The 16,728-nt window shown below is 33.4% G+C and overlaps 1 pseudogene; it reads left to right on the top strand.

Annotated features, from left to right (window-relative positions):
* Positions 1 to 9,982: 9,982 nt before the first annotated feature.
* Positions 9,983 to 10,136, top strand: LOC131834880 (U4 spliceosomal RNA; annotated as a pseudogene).
* The last annotated feature ends 6,592 nt before the right edge of the window (positions 10,137 to 16,728 follow it).

The following is a 16,728-nucleotide window of genomic DNA, read 5'->3' on the forward strand; positions in this document are numbered from 1 at the left end:
TTGCTGCGGCTGAGGTTGAAGAGGTTGCTGCCTGTGTTCTCCTCAAGGATTTTGATGGATTCCTTTCTCACAGTGAGGTCCTTCATCCATTTTGAGTCTATTTTCGTGTGTGGTGTAAGGAAATGGTCCAATTTCATTTTTCTGCATGTGGCTGTCCAATTTTCCCAGCAGCATTTATTGAAGAGGCTGTCTTTTTTCCATTGGACATTCTTTCCTGCTTTGTCGAAAGAGTTGAGGGTCTATTTCTGGGCTCTTATTCTGTTCCATTAATCTATGGGTCTGTTTTTGTGCCAGTACCATGCTGTCTTGATGATGACAGCTTTGTAATAGAGCTTGAAGTCCGGAATTGTGATGCCACCAACTTTGGCTTTCTTTTTCAATATCCCTTTGGCCATTCGAGGTCTTTTCTGGTTCCATATAAATTTTAGAATTATTTGTTCCATTTCTGTGAAAAAGATGGATGATACATATTCTTCTCTAGTGCACATGGAACATTCTCCAGAATAGATCACATCCTCGGTCCTAAATCAGGACTCAACCGGTATCAAAAGATTGGGATCATTCCCTGCATATTTTCAGACCACAATACTCTAAAGCTAGAACTCAACGACAAGAGGAAGTTTGGAAAGAACCCAAATACATGGAGACTAAACAGCATCCTTCTAAAGAATGAATGGGTCAACCGGGAAATTAAAGAAGAATTGAAAAAAAATCATGGAAACAAATGATGTCCCCAAATCTGTGGGACACAACAAAGGCAGTCCTGAGAGGAAAATATATAGCGGTACAAGCCTTTCTCAAGAAACAGGAAAGGTCTCAGGTATTTTTTAAGTTGTGAAATAATAGGGTTGAATTCTAGAAATTCTTAAGTTCCCTTTCATTCTAAACTGTCATAGATCTGACAAAACTTTTTACACCATTACTAAATGTACATAAACTATTTTGATGTATTGCTTCTAGTGGCTGTTTTGGTTAACGGCCTAGAGGGGCTTTATAATGAACTTCGATGTGCATCCATGTGCATTTATTTTGTAATTTATATAATAATTACAAATAAAAGCTTAATTTCAAAAAATGGATTCATCTATTTAGGAAAGTTTTGACTTCCATTACAATACTTTATTATAGAGTTTAAGCCCTCTCTTCATTTGAAGACTGAGAGACAAAATAATGGTATATATCCTAAGAAGGAATTAATCTTATTTTTCTATAAACAGATAAAGAACTAATATGACCAATGGAGAAATACACACACTCCAAACACAGATTTAGGAGAGTGGATTTTAAATACATTTTTAACTTGGTGAAGATTCTTTGCTAGTATGTAGTCGCCACCACATTGAGTAGGCTAACTAGAGGTTAACAAGATCATATAGCCATCTGAGGAGGAATGTTTTATATTTTTTATTTACTTTGTAAAGTCATATTGTAACTCTCCTCCATTGATCTAAGATTTCTTTGAATGATTTGATAATCTGGCTTCAGGGTTAATTGCTTGCCTGTTATCTTCACAAAGTTATTGGTTTGGTCATCCAGCATTGTGATTGCTACTGTTTTGAATACTGAATTGCTAACATTTATTTCTTACTGGAAAATAATTGCATTTATATTTGATTTTTTTGACATGTGAACAAAAATGGAACAAAACAGCAGGATAATGAGCATCTATTCTAAGTTAATTGTGGTATTGTACATAATTTGTATACATGAATTCCATTTTAGCATGTAATTCAATCTGAACTAAGCTTCACTAAATCCAAAGTAGATGTCTCAGAAAAAAAAAAAACGCCCCATTTTTATCCATTTATTCACTGTAAACATGAAAATTTTTGGAGGTCTTTGGACAAATGTGCAGAAATAACAATATAAAATTGAAATAAATTCAGTAATTTAAAGTTTTAAATTATTTTATAAAATAAAACATGTAGAATCATTTCTAAGCAAAGTCAGAAACAAAAACAGGTTAAGTGTATCATTAAACTTAATATACAAAGTGTTGTACCAAAGCAAATGGACTGTATATAAGCACCAGAATGCATATTAAATTCCCCAAGCTCTCACCAAATTACCTGCATCTCTTAAAAAATAAAAAAAAAAATGTCCTGCAATGTGTTAATAGTGTATCTATAATACCTAGAACATTTATTTGGTCGAAAGTTGTCAATTACATGTTTTTCATATTGAAACAAGCATATAAAAATTGTCAAATAATATCAAATTAATTATATGAAAAATTGACATTTTGTGCAGTTCATTCTCATAAGATCCTTGATTGTAAGAAATCTCACATATAAATATTAATAATAACCCCCTCTGTCTTTACCAATAACTTGTGAGGCATTGTGATATCATGGAGGAAGCACAAAAATTGGGAACGAAAATAGCCTTGATGCCACTCCCACTAACCCCTGCATCTTGGATAGATTACTTAATCTTTCAGTACGTCAACTTTATCATATGTAAATTGGTATTGGCATTGTTAAGCAAACTTGAAATGTGTGAAGTATCTGAATTAGGCAAAATGCTTAGTGCACTCGAAACTGTTCAAAATGCTTACTATTATTATTACACACAGTTAACTAAATAAAATAAAGCTGTGGAAGAATGTTAAAATATCACATTTTAAATATGTTTTGAAATATATTGGATTAAACTATACATTTAATAAATGTATTTTGCAAGGGAATACTATGCAGTCATTAAAACCCTATTTGCAACAATATGGATGGAACTAGAGGGTATTATGCTAAGCGAAATAAGGCAATTATCGTCTGATCTCTCTGATATGAGGAATTTGAGAGGCAGGATCATGGGGGAAAGGAGGGAAAGATGACACAAGAGACTATTAATCTCAGGAAACAAAGTGGGGGTTGTTCAGGAGGGGAGAGGATAGGATGGCTGGGTGGTGGACACTGGGGAGGGTGCGTGCTGTGGTGAATGCTGTGAATTGCATAAGACTGATGATTCACAGACCTGTACCCCTGAAACAAATAATACATTATATTTTAATTAAAAAAAAAAAAAGAAGTTAAAAAAAAAAAAAAAACCTGATAGCAAGACAGTAAGTAAGATATCCTAAAGAATGTACTTACTTACACTCCGTTTTGGAAAACTCCATAAATTATGAAAGTTGTAATGATACTTTAACAATATAATCTGCATTTATAAATATATGTAAATATGTAAATGAATGTAAATTTAATATCTACTGCTAATATTGTAGGAAAATATTGGGTGTTTTTTAAAAAATATTTTATTTATTTATTTAACAGAGAGATCACAAGTAGGCAGAGAGAGAAGAGGGAAAGCAGGCTCTCTGCTGAGCAGAGAGCCCAATGTGGGGCTCGATCCCAGGACCCTGGGATCATTACCCGAGCCAAAGGCAGAGGCTTCAATCCACTGAGCCACCCAGGCGCCCCTTGAAGGTCTTTTTTGTTTCAACACTGATCTGTCACTTATCCACATGTATGACAAAATTAGATGATGTATGTATACTCTTTTAGTTGAAATATAATTAATACACAGTATTATATTAGTTGTTAGCGTATCTATAATACCTAAAACTAATACCAGTGTTAAACATTAGTTTCAGGTATATGATATAATGGTTCAACAGTCCTATTTATTACTCAGTGATCATCACAATAAGCATACACTTGATCCTCTTTATTTATGGAAACTTTATCTGTTAGATGCACACTTTTATTTCAGACAATATTGTGGTATAAATCATTTTCAAACATAAATTTAAATAACTACTTTGTTATGTAGATATTTCTATAAAAATTAAATAAGTCTACTATGATGTCACATTCAGCATTTTGCAGTTAGTTGCAAATGGATAAGTTAGTATCAAATTATTTGTATTCATCTCAGACTATTTCTTTAAAATAAATTATTAAATATATTATTGGCATATTAAAGTGCATGAACAATTGAAAGCTCTTATATGCAGACAGATTCCCCATCAGAAAGGTGGCACTATTTTATATTAACATCAAATACCTTGTGATATGTCATATCTTCATCAAGGTAATTTTTTTTGTTACTGCCCTATTTTTCATAAGCCTTTCCCACTTTCATGAAATGAATTTTATTGATACTTGTTTTTTAGATAGTGAAGTTGTATTAGAGATAAGCTTTGTCATACATGCATCCATAAGCAACTTTGAACAAAAAAGGAATTCAAGAAAATATATGAAAACTAAAATTAAAAAAAAACTTTAAAAAAAGAAAATATATGAAAGATATATGATCATTAATTCAGATTCACCATGCATTTAATGAAGTTGAAGATTTAGTGCTCCTCACTTACATGGGACCTACTAAGGTCTTGAGATCGAGACTGGCAATGTGTTCCATGGTTGTATGATTTTGGAAAATTTGCAAATATAATACATTTTATTGCTTTAAATTAAGAGTTTTACTGCTATCTGTTGATCCACCCTATTCCTCTATAACACATGGTTCTGCTTGTTTTTAGTTTTTTTTTTTTTTTTTTAGATTTTATTTATTTATTTGACACACAGAGATCACAAGTAGGCAGAGAAGCAGGCAGAGAGAGAGGAGGAAGCAGGCAGAGAGAGAGGAGGAAGCAGGCTCCCCGCTGAGCAGAGATCCCGATGCGGGGCTAGATCCCACAACCCTGGAATCATGACCTGAGCGGAAGGCAGAGGCTTTAACCCACTGAGCCACCCAGGCGCCCCACATGGTTCTGCTTGTTGAGGGATTTTTCTGATCTGGCTAAGGAAAAGTTGCATTGTGGATTTTAGTTTGGCTTTATTGGAATATATTTATGTTGTTCACTATCAATTCTGTTCTTAGTTGTTGTATTTGTTTCTATATAATTGTATGCTTTATAAAAATCTTTTTGCATGCCCAGATATATAAACCTTAAAATCCATAAAAGTTGTATCCATCTTAGATGATATTTCTGTGTGTGATTAACAGGTTACCTAGAAGATAATTTTCAACAGGAAAGAAGCTCAGCCAAAAACATTATGCGAAGACAAGCAGTGCACTCCTTTTTAAATATTTGATCTGCAGTCTCCGCCAAGCGCTGAGACTATACAATGGTCTCAGTAGTAACTACTCCCACCCCCATCCCAGATCAACTAGGCCATTTTAGAGTGAAAGTTAAAAAGCATTACATATTACTCCCATATTCAGGAAAACTTGTCCTAGTCCTACTTTTTACTAGGTTTATCTTCATGCTGCTACTGTTTACGGTCTTTAATTTCAGACTCCCATATGCTAAAACAACAGTCATACTCCCACACTGAACATTCTGCCCTTATCCAAAAGACTTTATCTAAGCATAATTTCTTTCTAGGAAAGGCTAAACAGCGCAACTCCTTCCATTATGTGCAGGCACCATAGTGAGAGTAGAGTGGAGTTAAAATAGAGGGAAGGCTTACACTGGACATTGTATTCAGGCTCATCTCTGCTGGTCAGATGACTCACTCTCTGTCCCATGCATGGACTTCCTCATGTGGAGCACAGTCTCCTCCTCTTGCAACCATGGAAATTATAACACATCAAAGAGAAATATGAACATTTTATAGAAATGTAGAATAGTGAAGAAAGGTGAACATGAGTTAGAATAATATTTGGGAGAAAGGACAGAAAAAGGGTAATAGGGCCATTTGGCTGCAGATAACAATGTGTGGATGGGTGGCCAATTGATATATGACATGTTTCTTATGTTGTTATACATTATTTTCAAGAAGAGTACTTTTCAATTAAAGAATGGGAATATATGAGAAGTTTGGCAACATTTTACATTTATAAAAACAATAAGAAAGTAAAATGTATGCAATAATCAGTAGTGTTAATAACAGCTAAGCACTGACACCTAATCTGAAAATGTATTACTACCGAATTTGAAGAATGGAGGAAATAAGAAAAAATGGTGGGCTATTGTGGAACTCAGCATACAAGATTTTTTTGTGTGGCATGGTGATATCTAATTTTCAGAAGGTCATATGAGAAAGCGAATGAGATTGTAATGAAAATTTTCTTTACCTGACAGAAAACATTGAAAATCTTATGGCATTATAGTAGGACATTTATTCAGAATATAAACATCCACACCAGAGTAATAATGAAATAATTTTTCAGAGGCTTAATACAAGACCAGTTGTTTGATACCGTAGCAGATACAATGAATGAAATAATTTGCTGATTATATAACTCAGTTGTTTTAACTATAATTCCAAAGAAAAGCCACATATGACAAATAACAATTACTATTGGTTGTGTGATATTCTCAAATGTAAGTATTTTTATTAGTAAGTATTTTGTAAAGTACACAGGATTTGTCCAGAAGATGGTAAGATTAGTGAGGGTAACATTCACCTTATAAATGTTAACTTGGGAAAATAATTTGAGGGGTTACAGATAAGCAAATGCCACAAATATAAATGAAAATATCTCAGATTGTAACTGACATCTTCCAAAAAATTCTAAGGACTTTTTATTCCTTGAAAGCATTTTTAAAGCATGGTACTCAATGAAGCTACAATATTAATCTTTGAAGGACCAAATTTTTCATAATCTTCTAAAACTTTACAACTATTTTTTAAACACATATGTTTACCAAAAATCAATCTGAAAGTACTGTTAGATCATCATAATAAATCATATATTGTAGAAGGCAAATGTATGTTTATTTTTGAAAGAATTTCCTCTAAAATATACATATTTAAGTAAAATTTTGTCATTATGCTATTAATTAATGTTTAAAGGAAAATGATAAAGTAACAATAATTCAGGGTATATCATAGCTTTCACATAAAAATGATTAAAAATTCTTTGAATAGGTACGCCTGGGTGGCTCAGTGAGTTAAGCTGTTGCCTTCACCTCAGGTCGTGATCCCAGGGTCCTGGGACGGAGTCCCACATGGGGCTCCTTGCTCGGCAGGGATCCTGCTTCTCTCTCTGCCTCTGCCTGCCACTCTGCCTGCTTGTGCTCTCTGTCTCTCTCTCTCTGAAAATAATAAATAATAAATAATCTTAAAAAAATTTCTTTGAATAAAATCAAAGTGTGTTTATTTTAAAAATATATGCTACTATTACTATTAAATTGAAGAATCTCTTGTCATTGATGACAATTTCCATTATAGAATACTAGATAAACAATGAAGATGATTTTTGTTGAACTGCAAGTCTTATGATCAGACTATCTCTTTTCTAAAATTGTATTTCTAAATAATTTCTCTTCTTTTAATTTTTGATACAGAAAAATTAAATTTAAAAACTTAAAAAGTATTTTGGCTTCTTTGGTGCATTAAATGGTATATGTAACTTGTAGAATTATGCTGTACATGGGAACTAAACACTAATAAAATATTAAATAAGTTGATATAAGTGTATATGGGTAAAATATTTATTTATAAGAAATCATAAGGATAAGATATTTTCTTAAGCCAAGCAAGGCTCTTACAGAAGTATTATAGAATAGTTTCAAAAATAATGTATCAGAGATGCTTGTGAATAAATCTGTAGCTATTTGGATGTGTTTTATTTTGCCAAGAATGACAGACAAAGTAGAAAGTAGGTCAGGACTGATAACATTTATACTACTTTCTTCCAATTAATTTCTCCAAAATGTACGGTGTCTCTCTTTGTGTTAACATATTGTCAGAACAATTGGAACATACAGTGCAATAAGGTATAGTGGCAAAAAAATATTAAATAATGCATTTTTTGAAGAAAGAAGGGAAAACTACAGATAGTTAATTTATCCTCCTGGCAATTGTGAAATCATAATGTATTGAAAACTGAATAAAGGACCACAAATATTAGTTCAGTGACAAAGCTTGAAATGAAAAGAGAAAATGGTTAGAAATTAATCTGCACTTGGAGCCCTAAGGCCTTCATCTTATAATTCCTCTAATACTCTACATTAAAAATAATTCTAGGGGCGCCTGGGTGGCTCAGTGGGTTAAAGCCTCTGCCTTCGGCTCAGGTCATGATCCCAGGGTCCTGGGATCGAGCCCCGCATCGGGCTCTCTGCTTAGCAGGGAGCCTGCTTCCTCTTCCCTCTCTCTCTGCCTGCCTCTCTGCCTACTTGTGATCTCTATCTGTCAAATAAAATAAATAAAATCTTTAAAAAAAATAATTCTAAGTTACACTCAATATATTGGATATGCAGATACAATCCTTATTGTTTTGGGAGAATAGTTTTATTACTTTAGTTAATTTAGTGCTGGCACTAGTAAATATGAGCAAAGGTAAAATTCTTCACACCAATTTGTTTAGGATATTTCATTATTACATAGGTTATTAAGTAAAAAATTAGATTTATATGGATGTTTACAGAGCAGAAAAATTCTGGAACTCAAATTCCACTTTCAACCAAGATGCTATATATTTATTGAAGAGGTACAAAGCTTACAATTTTATGTATATTATATATATGTGTGTATATGTGTATAGATAGATAAAATTGAGAGCGTGCACAATTTGTGGGGGGGGAGTGAAGGGCAGAGGGAGAGGGAGAAGCAGACTTCCTGCTAAGTAGGGAGATTGAGGAGGGTCTTGATTCCAGGACAAATCCCAGGACTGTTCCCAGGATACTGGGATCATGACCTGAGCAGAAGGCAAAGACTTCACCAACCAAGCCACCCAGCGGTCCCAGTTTTATGTATAGATATAGAAAGATGTGTAGATAGAATTTGTCATATTTCAAAGTTGTTCTAGAGATTTTGAAAGATGAGTGATTTTAAAACCAGAAAGAAATATATATATATATATATATCATATATATATGTTATTCTACTCTACCATGGGTAAAAAATAAATGACCGACAAAACACATTACTTTTCAAAAAACACTTTAATATTTATATTTTTATTATTCAGAGAAAGTAATTATATTTAAAATAGCAAAGAATTAAGAATTGTTTTTCCATGTAATTTCTCATAGGAACATGAGAACATATATGTGTGTTAAGACATGCCATTTATCTCTACTACCTCAATGTACAATACTAGTTGAAATTTTGGTTTTCCCATGCAGAAAAATTAAACTTTGAAAAAATTTACTGCTGAAACATTCATTAATATATATTCAAAAGCATCCTCTTTTATAAATGTAGAATCTATGTTATGGAACCTAGTGTGGTATTATATAAACCTTTATTATATTTTTAATTGTTTTATTAAGTTTTTGATTCATACTTATTCATTGTGAAAATTCTAAAACTATATGGATGACTATGGAGTAAAATACTAACATCCATCTATAAAAAACAAAGAATCACCAATTTATTTCTATCCCCAGAAGTAATACTACACATATTTTTTAAATTACTTTGTACATTAAGTTCTCTTGGCGATCTTTATCATCTGTAAACTTCATTCTTTTTAATGGCTACTTATATTTCCTTAGAGTGGATTATTATATCCATGTTTATATTATAAATGATGCAATACAGACAATGATTATTTTTGTAAACAACTCTATAAAATTATTTCCATTTTGTTTTGCTATTATGAGGAAAGTTCCAATGAACCATTTATAAACAGTTTTCTCTCTGTTAACATGTGATAGTTTTTGTGGGATAGGATCCTGAAATTGGAAATGCTGGCTCAAAGATGATACACATTAAAATTATGATTAATGTATCTTCGTTATTCTCCCAAACATGACATGAATGTTTATTCTCAACAGTAAAATATGGGAGTACTTATTTCACCACACCCTTGCTTGTGAAATATCAGATGGGTAAATGGTAAATAATTTTGATGTTAATTTACATATTCCTGAATGATAACATGCTTGAATATCATATTTTCATTTTTAAAAGTTAAGTATTGTTTTATCTGGCTGCCTTTCTTAATCATTAATAATGAATCTGAAACAAATAGCATTTATACTGTCAAGCGAGAAAAAAATCTTTTCAGTAAGAAAGAGAAAAATAGGGCAAAATTATCCAGTTATTTTCAGTAAACTAGTGTGAATCGATGCAAGCCAGTCAGCTTTGCGCAGTGGCAGTATCGTAGCCAATGAGGTTTATCCGAGGCGGCGATTATTGCTAATTGAGAAGTACACTATTCAACCCAGAGACATTCTGGTCTGAATGTAGATAAAGTGTGTTTGTGTGTGGGTAATTAATTCAATACAGATAACTTCTATGTGTCCTAAAAGAGGCTTTCAAGTAATAATTTTCTAAGCTGATCTGACAGGCTTATTTTTGCTTTGGGCAAGGGCATTTTAAGTCACGGCAGCCACAACAGAGGAAAAAATCTAAAGTCACTCATAAATGATGAGTGTAGAGTGTTTTTCTAACATACTCTTATGAGACTTGCTTTAAGCTCTGAAGAGGGCATCCACATTACAAAGGTAGTAATGCACACGTTTAATAACACAGGGTTCAGATATTTTAATGTAGCAATGGATATCAGACCGATGTTAATACATGCTCAAATTACAGAGGCAATTGAGAAATTTCTCTCTCCACAGTGAAAACTAAAATACATTTAGTGTATTATAAAATATTAGTGTTACTTTAAATTTAGCTTACTTCCTAGTTTGATCAGAAGGCAGATACTGTGATATTCTCACATGATAACTAAATTATGCTCTTTCTCAATTTATTTGAAAATCAATTCCTATATAGGAATTACTACAGCCTCATTAACCTCAGATTAAGAATGTCATTTGAAGGGTGCCTGGGTGGCTCAGTGGGTTGGGCCGCTGCCTTCGGCTCAGGTCATGATCTCAGAGTCCTGGGATCGAGTCCCACATCGGGCTCTCTGCTTGGCAGGGAGCCTGTTTCCTCCTCTCTCTCTCTCTGCCTGCCTCTCTGCCTACTTGTGATCTCTCTCTGTCAAATAAGTAAATAAAATCTTAAAAAAAAAAAAAAAAAAAAGAATGTCATTTGATATCTATTTTCTGACCATATAAAATTCATATTAAAGTATTAAAAATTATTCTAATAGGTAAGACAGATGAAGGTATTAAATTAGTTTTTAGATTATAAATTCCAAACAATATTTCTTACTTTTATTATGAAACAGAGGCAAGGAGGCTGGTTTCATTTACCCTAAAAAAATAATATGTAATGCTGAACCCAAATCATATTTGTGTGTATGAAAGCATCCTTATATTTTCTTCATATTCCATTATAAATGCCATTTATCTATAAAGCATAGTGTGTGACCATAGTCTGTATCTTTAAAGAGCCAATACAATAAATTTGAATATTTTAAATATTTTTTCATTTTATGTATTCCATTATTTTTTAGTAACAACATTGCCTATCTCCTCTCACAGTTTTATGTCTCTGCATTTACCAATCATTATGTTTATTTATTATTCTTCTTAAAGACTTTATTCATTTGGGGGAGAGAGAGTGAGAGAGAGCACAAGCAGGGGGAGAGGCAGAAGGAGAAGCAGACTTCCTGCTGAACAGGGAGGCAGAAGCGGGGCTTGATCCCAGGGCTCTAGGATCATGACCTGAGCCGAAGGCAAACACCTAGGACTGAACCACCCAGGCGCCCTTGATAGTTGTGTTTAAATACTTTTAACTTTAAATTTTAACTTGCTCAATTTCCACAAGACTCTTTTGTATATCCTGGATATAATTCCTCATCAGTGTCTCTTTTTATTCTTTGTTGTAATATAGACCTTATTTCCATGGGTGGTCTTATTTTTCTTTTACACATGTTCTCAAGTTTCAAATTTTCATGATTTATCTTCTGTAGCTCATCTTTTTATTTTGAATGTTTTTAATTATTATTATACTTCTTTTGCTCTTAATTCTATAAGACTATGTTTATTTACCTGGGTCCATGGAAATGTTATCCTTTCTTCACAAATTTTGTGTAATCTGTTGCAAATTTCCCCAGTTTTGCCTAGTTTGGTTTGTTCTTTTGCATTTTTAAAATTTTAGTTTCTAAGGTCCCTTTTTATTAGTACTTTTATTTTAGTGTAGAGATTGTTTTTTTCTTGAATATGCTCCAGGTAGGAAAAGAGCATGGGGCATGACAAGAATTCTCTGAGCTTTGAAAATTTCACTGATTTAAGCCTTCATGATAAAGACTTTTGCAAGAGTATTTGTGGGGGGATGGGCATCACCTCTTACTTAACTTGGTAAATATTGGAGACTTGTGTAACTGCCACCTTGCAAACTGCTCCTTGCAAAGACAATGTTTTTGTAGCATTTTTTGTTTAGCCCTCTCTTTTTTCTTTTCATTTTCTTTTATTTTCTTTTCTTTCATTTCCTTTTTTTTCTTTCCTTCCTTCCTTCCTTCCTTCCTTCCATTTTTTTCCCAAGTTTTTATTTAATGTCCAGTTAGTTAACATAAAGCATAATATTAGTTCCAGGAGTAGAATTTAGTGACTTATCACTTGCATACAACACCCAGTGCTCATCACAAGTACCCTCCATAATACCCATCATCTACTCAACCCTTTCTGTCTCCTTATTGTGTGATGTTAGTGAGGCTCTAAGAGGCTTCCTCGCTAACCCATGTTCTAAACAAAAGTCTTGTTATTTTCTCTCAAGATGTGCTACTTGTTTGAAAAGTTCTGTGTTTGGCTGATATTGCTTCTGATGTCTAGTTTCCAGCTTTCTGTTTCACTCTGGTCAATTTTGGTCTGCTTTTATCTCTTTATTTATACATAGATTTCAATTATAGGTCATTTATAAGCATTCTCTGATTTCATTGAATAGTTTTCTTTTTTTGTGAACTTCTTACTTTTGGTTACTTTCAGAGAAAACATGAAAGCAGAGATTTGCCTTTCTGGAAAGAGTAAACTTTGATCTGGAATATATAGGAGCACAGGATCTTGTTGGAGACAATATGATTGGATCAGTTTGTCTTAAAATAAAGAAGCCAAAACAATAAAGCTATTTTGGGGAAAGCCAATGTATCCATTTGAATAAAAATGATGTTTTAGAGCAATACAAATCTAAGACTGATGATATAGTGATGACAGGCCAATGGGGAAAATAGACTTACAATAAAAAGCAGAAAAAGAAGCACATGAGTGGCTCAGTTGGTTAAGCATCCAACTGTTGATTTCAGCTCAGGTCATGACCTTAGGGTCATGAGAGGTCTCAGTATGGAATCTGCTTAAGATTTTCTCGTTCCCTCTCCTCCTCTGTTTCTCAAAAACAAACAAACAAATGAATAAATAAATACAAATAACAGAACAAAGCAAAAATAAATATATTTTGAAGCTTAGTGACTTTAGTATCTAAGAATGTTTTGGGTTTTTTTTTTTTTAGGTTTTTAGATTTAGATTTTAGATTTTTTTTTTTTTTAGATTTTTTTACAAAGATTTTTTTTATTTATTTAAGAGAGAGAGCATGAGAGTAGAGAGTTAGAGGGTGAAACAGATTTCCCATTGAGCAGGGAGCCTAAAGTGGGACTCAATCCTGGGACTCTGGGATCATGACCTTACCAAAGGCAGTTGCTCAACCAACTGAGTCACCCAGCCCCTAGGAATGGTTTAGTAAAAATAGAATTGAACTAAAATAAATGAGATCCTAAACTATAAATGGAATACATATTCAGAGAAAAGGGAAATAATAATAAATTCATTAGCAGTTTAAGATCTCTTAGCTTACTTATGTAAAAGACAAAATATCCAATATGTTTCATGTTTTTCTTCAGTGTTATTAAAACTTTCCCTAACTTAAGATTTCTTCATTGAAAATCAAAGATGAAAAATTGGCTAGTCTAATAAGCCATATTTGTAATTCCAAGTGATCTTTCTACTTTGACCTTTTTAATCTTGAAAAAAACAGACTGATTTTAATTGCTGCACTTAAGACAACTTAATACGACACCTGCTGATAGATTCCAAATGAAAGAAAAAATCATGAGAAAAATGGAAATCTCTCCTATTTTTGCACTGAGCTCTTGTCTTTATCTAAGTGAATGATATGCCACCAGATTCTTGAAAATGACATAACTAGGTGTTTTGAAATTCCTGATATATTTTTTATATCTTCATTATTTTTATTAATTGAAAAATGTAAAGCTGTTTTTTTTTAAGATGTATTTATTTTAAAGAGAGCAAGTGGGGGAGGGGGGAGAAGGCCCCTGAGCATGAAACCCTACACAGGACTCAGTGTTAACATCCTGAGATCATGACCTGAGCTGAAATCAAGAGGCAGACACTTAAATGACTGAGCCACTCAGACCCCACAAAATGAACAGCTTTTTGGTTGCATGGAACTTAATTGAATTTTTATATCTATGGATGTGCTTATAGATTTTATCCCCATAAGTTACCTTAGAAATAAATCCTTAGGTGATGTTTGTAGGAAGACGTTGCTGCAGCTGACGTCAAAGAGGTTGCTGCCTGTGTTCTCCTCAAGAATTCTGATGGATTCCTTTCTCACATTGAGGTCCTTCATCCATTTTGAGTCTATTTTCGTGTGTGGTGTAAGGAAATGGTCTAATTTCATTTTTCTGCATGTGGCTGTCCAATTTTCCCAACACCATTTATTGAAGAGGCTGTCTTTTTTCCATTGGACATTCTTTCCTGCTTTGTCGAAGATTAGTTGACCATAGAGTTGAGGGTCTATTTCTGGGCTCTCTATTCTGTTCCATTGATCTATGTGTCTGTTTTTGTGCCAGTACCATGCTGTCTTGATGATGACAGCTTTGTAATAGAGCTTGAAGTCTGGAATTGTGATGCCACAAACTTTGTCTTTCTTTTTCAATATTCCTTTTGCTATTCAAAGTCTTTTCTGGTTCCACATAAATTTTAGGATTATTTGTTCCATTTCTTTGAAAAAAATGGGTGGGATTTTGATAGGGATTGAATTAAATGTGTAGATTGCTTTAGGTAGCATAGACATTTTCACAATATTTGTTCTTCCAATCCAGGAGCATGGAACATTTTTTCATTTCTTTGTGTCTTCCTCAATTTCTTTCATGAGTACTTTATAGTTTTCTGAGTATAGATTCTTAGTCTTTTGGTTAGGTTTATTCCTAGGTATCTTATAGTTTTAGGTGCAATTGTAAATGGGATTGACTCCTTAATTTTTTTTTCTTCTGTCTTGTTGTTGGTGTAGAGAAATGCAGCTGATTTCTGTGCATTGATTTTATATCCTGACACTTTACTAAATTCCTGTAAAAGTTCTAGCAGTTTTGGAGTGGAGTCTTTTGGGTTTTCCACATATAGTATCATATCATCTGCGAAGAGTGATAGTTTGGCAAGGGAAGCAAGGGCAAAAATGAACAATTGGGATTTCATCAAGATCAAAAGCTTTTGCACAGCAAAGGAAACAGTTAACAAAATCAAAAGACAACTGACAGAACAGGAGAAGATATTTGCAAATGACGTATCAGATAAAGGGCTAGTGTCCAAAATCTATAAAGAACTTAGCAAAATCAACACCCAAAGAACAAATAATCCAATCAAGAAATGGGCAGAAGACATGAACAGACATTTCTGCAAAGAAGACATCCAAATGGCCAGCAGACGCATGAAAAAGTGTTCCACATCACTCGGCATCAGTGAAATACAAATCAAAACCACAATGCTATACTACCTCACACCAGTCAGAATGGCTAAAATTAACAAGTCAGGAAATGACAGATTCTGGCAAGGATGCGGAGAAAGGGGAACCCTCCTACACTGTTGGTGGGAATGCAAGCTGGTGCAACCATTCTGGAAAACAGCATGGAGGTTCCTCAAAATGTTGAAAATAGAACTACCCTATGACACAGCAATTGCACTACTGGGTATTTACCCTAAAGATACAAACGTAGTGATCAGAAGGGGCATGTGTACCCGAATGTTTATAGCAGCAATCTACAATAGCCAAACTATGGAAAGAACCTAGATGACCATCAACAGATGAATGGATAAAGAAGATGTGGTATATATATACAATGAAATACTATGAAGCCATCAAAAGAAATGAAATCTTGCCATTTTCAACAACGTGGATGGAACTAGAGGGTATCATGTTTAGTGAAATAAGTCAATCGGAGAAAGACAACTATCACATGATCTCCCTGATATGAGGAAGTGGAGATGCAATGTGGGGGGGTGGTTAGGGGATAGGAGACGAATAAATGAAACAAGATGGAATTGGGAGGGAGACAAACCATAAGTGACTCTTAATCTCACAAAACAAACTGAGGATTGCTGGGGGAGAGGGGTCGGGAGAGGAGGGTGGAATTATGGACATTGGGGAGGATATGTGCTATGGTGAGTCCTGTGAAGTGTGTAAGCCTGGCAATTCACAGACCTGTACACCTGGGGAAAAAATACATTATATGTTTATTTAAAATAAAAAAAAGTTAAGAAAAATAGAAAGAAATCTTTAATTTTAAAAAGGCTTTATTTGTTTATTTATATATTTTGCCGAAGGAAATGTTTATTTTATACATCTATTCATTTTTAATAGATTCATAATTGACATACTATATATTATTTTCAGGTGTATATCATAGTAATTCAATATTTTTGTATGATTACACAATGATAACCTCAATAGTTCTAATCTGTAACTATACAAGATTATTACAATATTATTGGCCTTATTGTCTATGCTATATACAATATCCCAATGGCTTATGTATTTTATAACTGGAAGTGTGTACTTCATAATCCCCTTCACTTATTTAATCCATCCTTCTACCTGCCTTTCCTCTAGCATCTGAGATTTTGTTTGTTTTCTGTATCTTATCTATTTCTGTTTTGCTTTGTTTGTTCATTTTTTTTTTTCATATACGTGAAATCATATAGTG

The sequence above is a fragment of the Mustela lutreola genome, chromosome 6, assembly GCF_030435805.1.
Source record: "Mustela lutreola isolate mMusLut2 chromosome 6, mMusLut2.pri, whole genome shotgun sequence".
Classification (NCBI taxonomy): domain Eukaryota; kingdom Metazoa; phylum Chordata; class Mammalia; order Carnivora; family Mustelidae; genus Mustela; species Mustela lutreola.